The following is an 8,628-nucleotide window of genomic DNA, read 5'->3' on the forward strand; positions in this document are numbered from 1 at the left end:
CCCCAAGAACAAGCAGGAACTGAAGACTTGCAGTAGAGGCCTTGCAGAGCATCACCAGGGATGAAACCCTGCGTCTGGTTATGTCTATGCATTCCAGACTTCAGGCTGTAATTGCCTGCAAAGGTTTTGCAACAAAATATTAAAAGGTGAAAGTTAGATTTAGGATTGTTTAGTTTGTCCCATTACTTTTGGCCTTAAAAAGTGGGAGGTACATATAGAAACTGTTGTAATTCCTACACCGTTCACCTGATTTAGATGTAATTACCCTCAAATTAAAACTGAAAGTCTGCAGTTAAAGCACATCTTGTTTGTTTAATTTCAAAGCCATTGTGGTGGTGAATAGAGGCCAAAATATGAATAATCTGTCAATGTCCCAATATTTATGGACCTGACTGTATATATGTATATTAATAATTTATTTTTTTGTGGCTAGATGGTTTTTCATTGGTTCGGTAACCAAGGATTTGGAAACACCCCTTTCCAAATCCTGCATTTGCCAATGGGGCAAGCTCTTACTTTGAAGGAGGTGGTTCAGAGCTCCCGGAGCCATGCGGCCCAGGGGACATGACCCCCTGCCCCCACAGACCAGCCCGCCCCTGGTCCCTATCCAGGGCCAGTTCTATAATTACGCATGATTCACGGCCGCGTAGGGCGCCACATAGTGAAGGCCGCCATGGCCGCGACCATGCTGATATGTTATTTAATTAAACAGTATAGCCAGCAGCGAGGCAGACCACGGGCAGACTGTGTCACTGTGACACAGCAGCACTGCGGTTGTAATGGACGGCCGTCCGATTGCTCATGTGGGGCGACGTGACGTCATAACGTCACATCGCAAGGTCGCAGGCACATAGCACTAACAGGGCTGGAGCGGGAGCGCGGTGGTGGAGAGTTGGGTGGGAGCCATGGGCTGGCGGCTTTTCACAATCCCTGTCAGTGTCTCCCCTGTTCTCCCCCCGGTGAAAGGGCTCCCCTGGCTGTGGTATTACCTCCCCCCCCGGGTGCTGGGTCTGGTAAATACAGGGGAACCCTACTCATATGTTTTTTCCCCTGTATTTCCCGAACCTGGACTAGCTCAGAACCCAGTGCTGGTTGCGCTGAATACAGGGACCCCAACGTCGTTTGTCCCCTGTATTTAGCACAACCAGTACTGGGTCTCCAAAGCCCGAAGCCGGTTGTTCTTTTGCACACTGTTTTTTTATTTTTTTTATTTTACACAGGTTTTATTTTTTTAAACACAGAAGCACAGATGGATCTCACTAATCTGTCCATGCTTCTGTTTTAATTTATTTCTACACAGATGGAGGCATCACGCAACTCACACTGGTAGTGACCTATGCATCAACCTTTCAGTGGCCTGTTTGTTAATGCGGCATTTTCATCAGGATAACATAACAAGCAAAAACATCTTCTCTTAAATCAGGTTCGTAACTAAGGCGGTTCGGCCGGTGCAGCCGCAGAGCGCAACAGCCCTTAGAGCAGAATTGGCTGCCCACCACAATTTTTAACCACCAGGCGCCCGCTGCTATATATATTAATGGTGCAGTCCTACTGCGCTCTGTCTCTTTGGATGTAAGAGACATCATGACATCTCTCCTCCACTCCCACAGATCCTAGGGTGAGGAGCTGTTGGTGAGTTGCTGTCAGGGCTACAGTATGATATGCAGCGGCAGCAATGGTGGGGAGGTATCCATAAGAAAGCTCTGCCTGCAGCAGGTCCTAAACAGACAGTGACAGGTCCGGCAGCAGCGGCAGCCAGCAGCACCAGCAGGTCCCCAGCAAGTGTGTGATAGTGTCAGTGGAGAGTGTGTTTGATCCCCAGCAGAGTGGCTCATCAGTGGCGCTGTTCTAGTGCTGCAGCTGCAGACTAGTCACAGTGCATGCATATGAGAGGGTGACCCTTTATGTTTGATGAACACCTTTGCCGCACACTGGAGCTGAATCAGATCTGCCCGCTCGATGTGTTCACTCTCTACCAGCGTATGCAAATCCAGCGCACGCCCAGCAAAGCAGGCGATCGCACGGCAATGCATTAGCACTCCCACTATGTCTTGGCGAGTGATCACTTAGTGTATGCAGACGCCCACCAGCCATTCATAAGATGCCCACTTGCACACGTCATCTCCTGGAAGTGCATGAAACCATTGGAAAATCGAGCACCATCAGATGTGCTCGCTATGCTTAAGGTAGACTATACCCTGCCACAAGCACTGCGTTCACTTCAGTGTGAAATTCAACCAGGTGACGTGTACTATAACGCTGCCTCTTAATTATGCACGCCTCTGAAACGGCATTGAAACACTCAGGCACGCCTGCCTTCACACCTCCACTTCCACATTTCTAGTGGTCTGCCCCTGTCACCAACCACAAACGGCCTCTCCTGTCACTCATTCAGCTGGGCTGTCTCTGCTGTGCGAGCGAGCGCTTCCCGATCTTCCTCAGTGGTATGCGCAATTCGATGCATGCGCAGATTGCAAATATCGGCCAGCTACAAGCGATCGCATCCTAGCGAGCGGGTCTGAATCAGCTCCACTGTCCCTGTTTAAAATATAAAGGGGAGGGGGGGTGCACCAATGCACTTTCTGGCACAAGGGCACCAAAATGCCTAGTTACAGCTCTGCCTCCAGCTGCTGTGGAACTACACATCCCAGTATGCCCTATCACAGTTTTAGCATGCTCTAACAGCACAGCAGCTGGAGTGCCAGAGGTTGCTTACCCCTGCTCTAGGAGATTGTTTGATTGTATTGATTCCCTTCATAAAGAAAAGTCTACAATAATAAAATATGTAATACATTCTTAGAATTTAGCTACATTTTGTGATTCACCTTTGAATAAGTATCAAATGATGTTTCAAATAAACCTATGCTATTTGGCGAGGCACTGATTGCAACACTATGACATTTTTACATATAGTAGTCCTACTTTTGTGTGTTTCTATTTTGTGTGCTGATCAGATGATCTGTAATTTTACCTTTGGACTATTATCATAAGTACGTGTTTGAGCCAAAGAAGTACAAACAAGCAGAATTTCAGTTTCTTTCATCACAGTATTTCCACCTACAACCTACATATATATAGCCAGCAAATTGGCAGCAATACAGCTTAATCCATAAGCTTAGACATTCCACCTACAACCTACTTAAATACACTATTTGCAAAGATAAGGGATCTTTTTATGAAGTAGTGACAACCCCTTTTTTGCCAAATGGAGGCGATATCACTGCTTCCTCCTATTTCTCAAGAGGGCAAAATATACATACAAAAATTGTGTTATGAAAAATGCTGATATGTAATGAGTGCTTACTGAAAGAAATGAGAATTGCTCTTTAGTCTATTAAAGATTATTTCAGATTCTGCAGTGTCATCTGTATTAACTTTATTTGCAAAAACTATATTAGGAATTTTAGATCAGGATCATTACCTATTTCAATAATAAACTGAATGTTATATATATGCCTGTTACTTGAGCTAATACTAAGCCATAGATATTGACACAAGGGTATGTCTAATCCAGAACTTTGTGTCCATTTTATATTGGATTTATACATCCTGATAACTAGTGATATAATTACTAATTCATGATAACCATTTAATGTGAAAAGAGACAAATAAATAGACACTCGGCCGTTTAAGGGAATTTTATTTCCTTTAGTTCTTAAAGCACATTTTCATACTTTATACACAATTTCTATTATGTTACTATATTTCCATTTGCTTCTGTGATTAATAAAATCATACATTTTGAAGAGAACCAATAAAAGTTAGATTTTAATTTTAGTGCACCTCAAACAGATCGCCTCTTTTTCTTGTTGCATGTTGTATTCAATTTTTATAGATCTGTGGTAGCACCTCCATTGTGAATTACTGATAGAGACTTATCAAAAATAGGGGAATTTCTCAATACTTATTATATAGACTTTCTTGTGCAACAGATACTTCCTCTCTGTTTTTGTACTTCTTCTGTGTACGCCAGCTTCTTTGCATGTCATCCTTTTTCAACCAGCTTCTCTGCCCTTCACTTCTCCGAGACTACCCCTCTGCCCCTACCAGTCTCATTTCTTCCCTGTCTCAGCCAGTCTCTTTCCCTTGCCAATGCTGGACTCTCTCCATATCAGTCTGTGCCAGCCCCTCTGCACTCCCGCATCTGTGCCAGTCTCCCTCCCCTCTCCACGTGTGTGTGTGCGTGCGCATGTCAGTCTACTCTTTGTGTGTGTTCCTTTCCTTGTGACGCTGCTATCCATACCGCAGTGTAATATTCATAAAAGTATTGTGAAGTTGCCGTCTGTACCGCAGTGTAATATTCATACAAGTATTTTGATGCTGTAGGTCATTCATACCGCAGTGTAATGTTCATACAAGTATTGTGATGCTGCCATCCGTACCCCAGTGTAATATTCATACAAGTAATGTAACACTGCCATCCATACCGCAGTGTAATATTTATACAAGCATTGTGACGCTCCCATCCGTACCGTGTAATATTCATACAAGTATTTGATGCTGTAGGTCAGTGTTGGCTAACCTTGACACTCCAGCTGTTATGGAACTACATAACCCAGCATGCACTGCTACAGTTTTGCTATTAGGGCATGCTAAAACTGTGGCAGGGCATGCTGGGATATATAGTTCCACAACAGCTGGAGTGTCAAGGTTAGCCAACACTGCTGTAGGTTCTACCCCAGTGCATTGACATAAGCAGTGTGATTCTGTGTAACAAGTTGCGGTCATGACTTGTCTCCCTCTAGCAGGTTACCTTCTCCTGATGCTGTTGTTCCAGTTCCCTCAGTTGCTGGGTGATCTGCACACCACAGGAGGTCATGTGTTATCCACAGCACGGCATGATTGGTTCCTTCTCCTATTTGTGCACACTGGTCTTTTGCCGCCTTGCCCACTATAGCGTTCCTTATGGTTCTCTCGGCTCTGCTGCATGGTCAGCATTCTGTGCCTTCTCACTATATTGTGTCCTGGTTCTCCAGTGGTATTGCCTAGCCACTGGTTATCGGCTTCCCAGCTGCACCAGCAGCTTTCGTGCCGCCACCGGCTCCCAAGTCACTCCATTGGCTTCCTAGCCGCACCAGCAGCTTCCATACTGCCACTGGCTCACAAATCACTCCATCGGCTTCCCAGCCACACCAGTAGCTTTCCTGCTGCCTTCGACTCTCAAAACCGCAACTCAAGTACACCACCTTGTGTACCGGCTCTCAAGCCGCACCATCGGCTCTCAAAGCCATTATAACAGATCCACCAACTTCTGTTACCGGCGCTAAGCCACACCATCAGCTCTCAAAGCTGCATCTCCAGTACACCAACTTGTGTACTGGCTCTCAAGCCGGACCATCGGCTCCTTTGCCATGCTATTGACTGTTTGCTTTCTATTCCTCACATCACCACTGGATCCCATTGATTATTCGTGCAAACCACTACTACCCCGAGTATTAAGACCAGGCAGTCATCTAAGTACCGGTGAACATGTATAGTTCTATGGGAACAATGGGTGGCTGTTAGTGGCAGAAGACCTTTGCTAGCCTGGGCTCTAGGGGGTTTGCACGGAGCAGTCCTTGGGACTCGTAACACTCTGCAGTGTTGTTTGTGAACAAAGTTTAAAATAAAGTTTGAAGTTAAAAATTATTTTATTTTGTACAAATTGTGGTTGTGTGCTGTACCCCACTTCGTTCATGTTTGTTGATATGGAGAGCGATCAGTTGAGAGGAGGGCAGGAGCTGCTGCCACCATTCATGATGATACTAGTCCGTCAACTAGTCCGGAATAAAGGGCTTAAGTCAGGGCATCTAAAACCAAAGAACCAATATTTTACAGTGGTAAAGAAAAAACATCAAAGGGAAAGTTTGCTGCAGAAAGAAATAAATTTGTCAATATGCCTTTCACCACACGAAGTGGCAAGAAAAGGCTAAGGCCTTTATTTATGTTTCTGCCTCTTATGATGATGTAGACCTATCTCCCTGTAGAAGTTTTTTAAACAATGAAAATTGTTAAGGCACAGTAACCAACTGTGTGTTCAGAAATGTCACAAATCCCTGAGGAGAGTGTGTCTGCGGGTGTCATGTGTGAGCATGAATTTCCAATACTGTACTCGAAGAGGAGCCTCCTTCCACAATTTGTGCGCCCTCTGCAATGTGGGGATGAGCAGCACAGTCAACATTCTGATATAGAAATTGAGGATGCTGCTTTGGAAGTGCAACAGGATGAGGAGGATATTTGTGTAGCTGATGCTAATAAGGATGTTGATGATGAGGATGTTGTTTGTGTAAATCAGGCACCAATGGAAACCATTGTTGCCCATAACAAAAATCCCATTGTCATGCCTGGGCATAAGATAAAAATAACCACTTCTTATGTGTGGAATTATTTCTACCCAAATCCAGACAACAATTGTCAAGTCATCTGTAGTGTTTGCAAAACCACAGTAAGTATAGGATGTGGGGGATATATGTGTCCTATCTGATGCTAATGAGGATGTTGATGATAAGGATGTTGTTTGTATAAATCAGCCAACAGTGGCAGCAGTTCTTGCTTGTAATAAAAAGAAAGCCATTGTAATGCCTGGGCATAAGACCAAAAATGCCACATCTTGGGGGTGGAATTATTTTAACTCAAATCTTGACAACAGTTGTGAATCTGTACCATTTGTGAAGCCAAAGTTAGTAGAGGTAGGGACGTTAACCATCTAGGCACCTCTTCCCTGATACCTCATTTGCAGTGAGTTCATGCAATTTATTTAACAAAATTATAATAATTTGTAAATTAATAACAAGCAGTCCAGTATCAGCTACCAGCAGTTGTTGTGAGCACATGCAATGTCCACCACCAACACCCTAATCATTAACCTCATCCATAATAATTGGAGGCAGTACTTCCAAAAAATTGTTTTGTGGGGGCCCAAACAAACCTATCACTACAGCCACTAAAGTGTCAGTCTTTGTCGCTAAAGTGCTTGGTTTGTTTAACTGTGCATGTCCTTTTTAATATCCAACATAAGAGTGGGTGGCAGGTACCTAGGACAATTCCATCTTGCACCTCTTTTCTTTGCATTATGCAGTGTTTGAGGCATTGCTGACTGACATTATTATAGGTTTTTTTTTATTCTACCGTGCGGTTGTGCCGCTGCTCTGCCGCTTACTTTAGCCAGCCAGCTTGCTGCAGCCTTTGGCCTATATTGGTGAAAAGTAGTAAAAACAATATTGTGAGGTGGTTAAAATTGACTATAAATGCCTGAAAATAATTGTTAAGGTTAATAATACTATAGGAACAAAAACAGGCCCAAATTATGTGATTTTAGCTGTTTTTATAATTAAAAAAAAAAAAAAAAATACAGATCCAAAACCAAAACACGCAAGGGAGGTTTTGCAAAACTAAATCCAGATCCAAAACACGAAGGAGATACAGATCCAAAACCAGTAAAAATGGTCCGGCGCACATCTCTGTAAACCATTAGAAGTCTGACACACTGAAGTAAACATCCTGTCATTGCACTTTCCCGGTGGGCCCTTCATGCCGCAGTCCGAAACTGGGGTGAACAGTACTCTGATTATCACTGGGCCCACTTTGAGCAGCTGCAGTTGCAACCATCAAAGTACCCTCAGGACTTGCACCAGCCCCATACTGAGTGCAGTATCTCCGTCAGAGTATGGCCTCCAATTTTCTTGATAAGCGTCTGAGTCTGTAACAACTCCTGCGACATCCCCATGACACTTCTATAAGAATAAATAACACTGTGCGTCTGGATAGCCACCTTTCAGTCAGTGCTTAGGAATGCCCAATACATTCCAGAGTCTGTGTGGCTTAATCGGTCCTGCAACTCTGTGCATCAACATCATGGGATTCGTGCCCTACAACTTTTTAGGGATTTAGGCCCTGATTCAGAGCCGGACGCTCTGACAGAGCACTCGCTCTGAATCAGGGCCGTAACTTCTCCTTTTTGGAGCGGCCTCCTGGCCGCTCGCATAGCTCCACAGCTATAGCGAGCAGCCACAATGATGGTCGTGATGGTCAAGACCATCAGGCTTGCGACGAGACCCTGCGGTAGGGTCTCACTGCCGCAAGCCCTGGAGTGCTTTTGGCTCTATCAGAGCCAAAAGCACTCCCACTGACATCACTAGTGATGTCAGTGGGGCCGGCCCCAGACGGTAGGCATTCCCATGGGAACGCCTCTGTCTGGGCAGCCACGCCCCCGGCATGCCCACCAAAGGGGGCGTGCTGTCAATCACCATCGACAACATGCCCCCTTTGGTGCAAGACCCATAACAACGGCTTGGCCGTCGTTATTCGGGTCTCGCGCATGCGCACGACGGAGCCGGCTCCCTCGTGCGCATGCGCACTTGGGCAACATCGACCCACTTGCGAGTGCTCAGGGCTTGCGAGCAGGTCTGAATCAGGCCCTTAGACTCATGCACAGTTGCAAATATTTGCCAACTTACAGAAAAACTGGTATTGTGTCTGAGTCAGAATGAGCCCCTTTATTACTAATGAGACACTTTGGGGTATTTTATTAAGAATCATATTTTAATTCTAAACCAAAGCGCTAAGAATCGCCAGCAGTTTGGAGGGTCTAAGGGCCTGATTCAGCAAGGATCGCAGTTGCTTATACGCGAGCAATCGGCTGATTAATTT

The sequence above is a fragment of the Taudactylus pleione genome, unplaced genomic scaffold (assembly GCF_031769625.1).
Source record: "Taudactylus pleione unplaced genomic scaffold, aTauple2 ptg000889l, whole genome shotgun sequence".
NCBI lineage: Eukaryota > Metazoa > Chordata > Amphibia > Anura > Myobatrachidae > Taudactylus > Taudactylus pleione.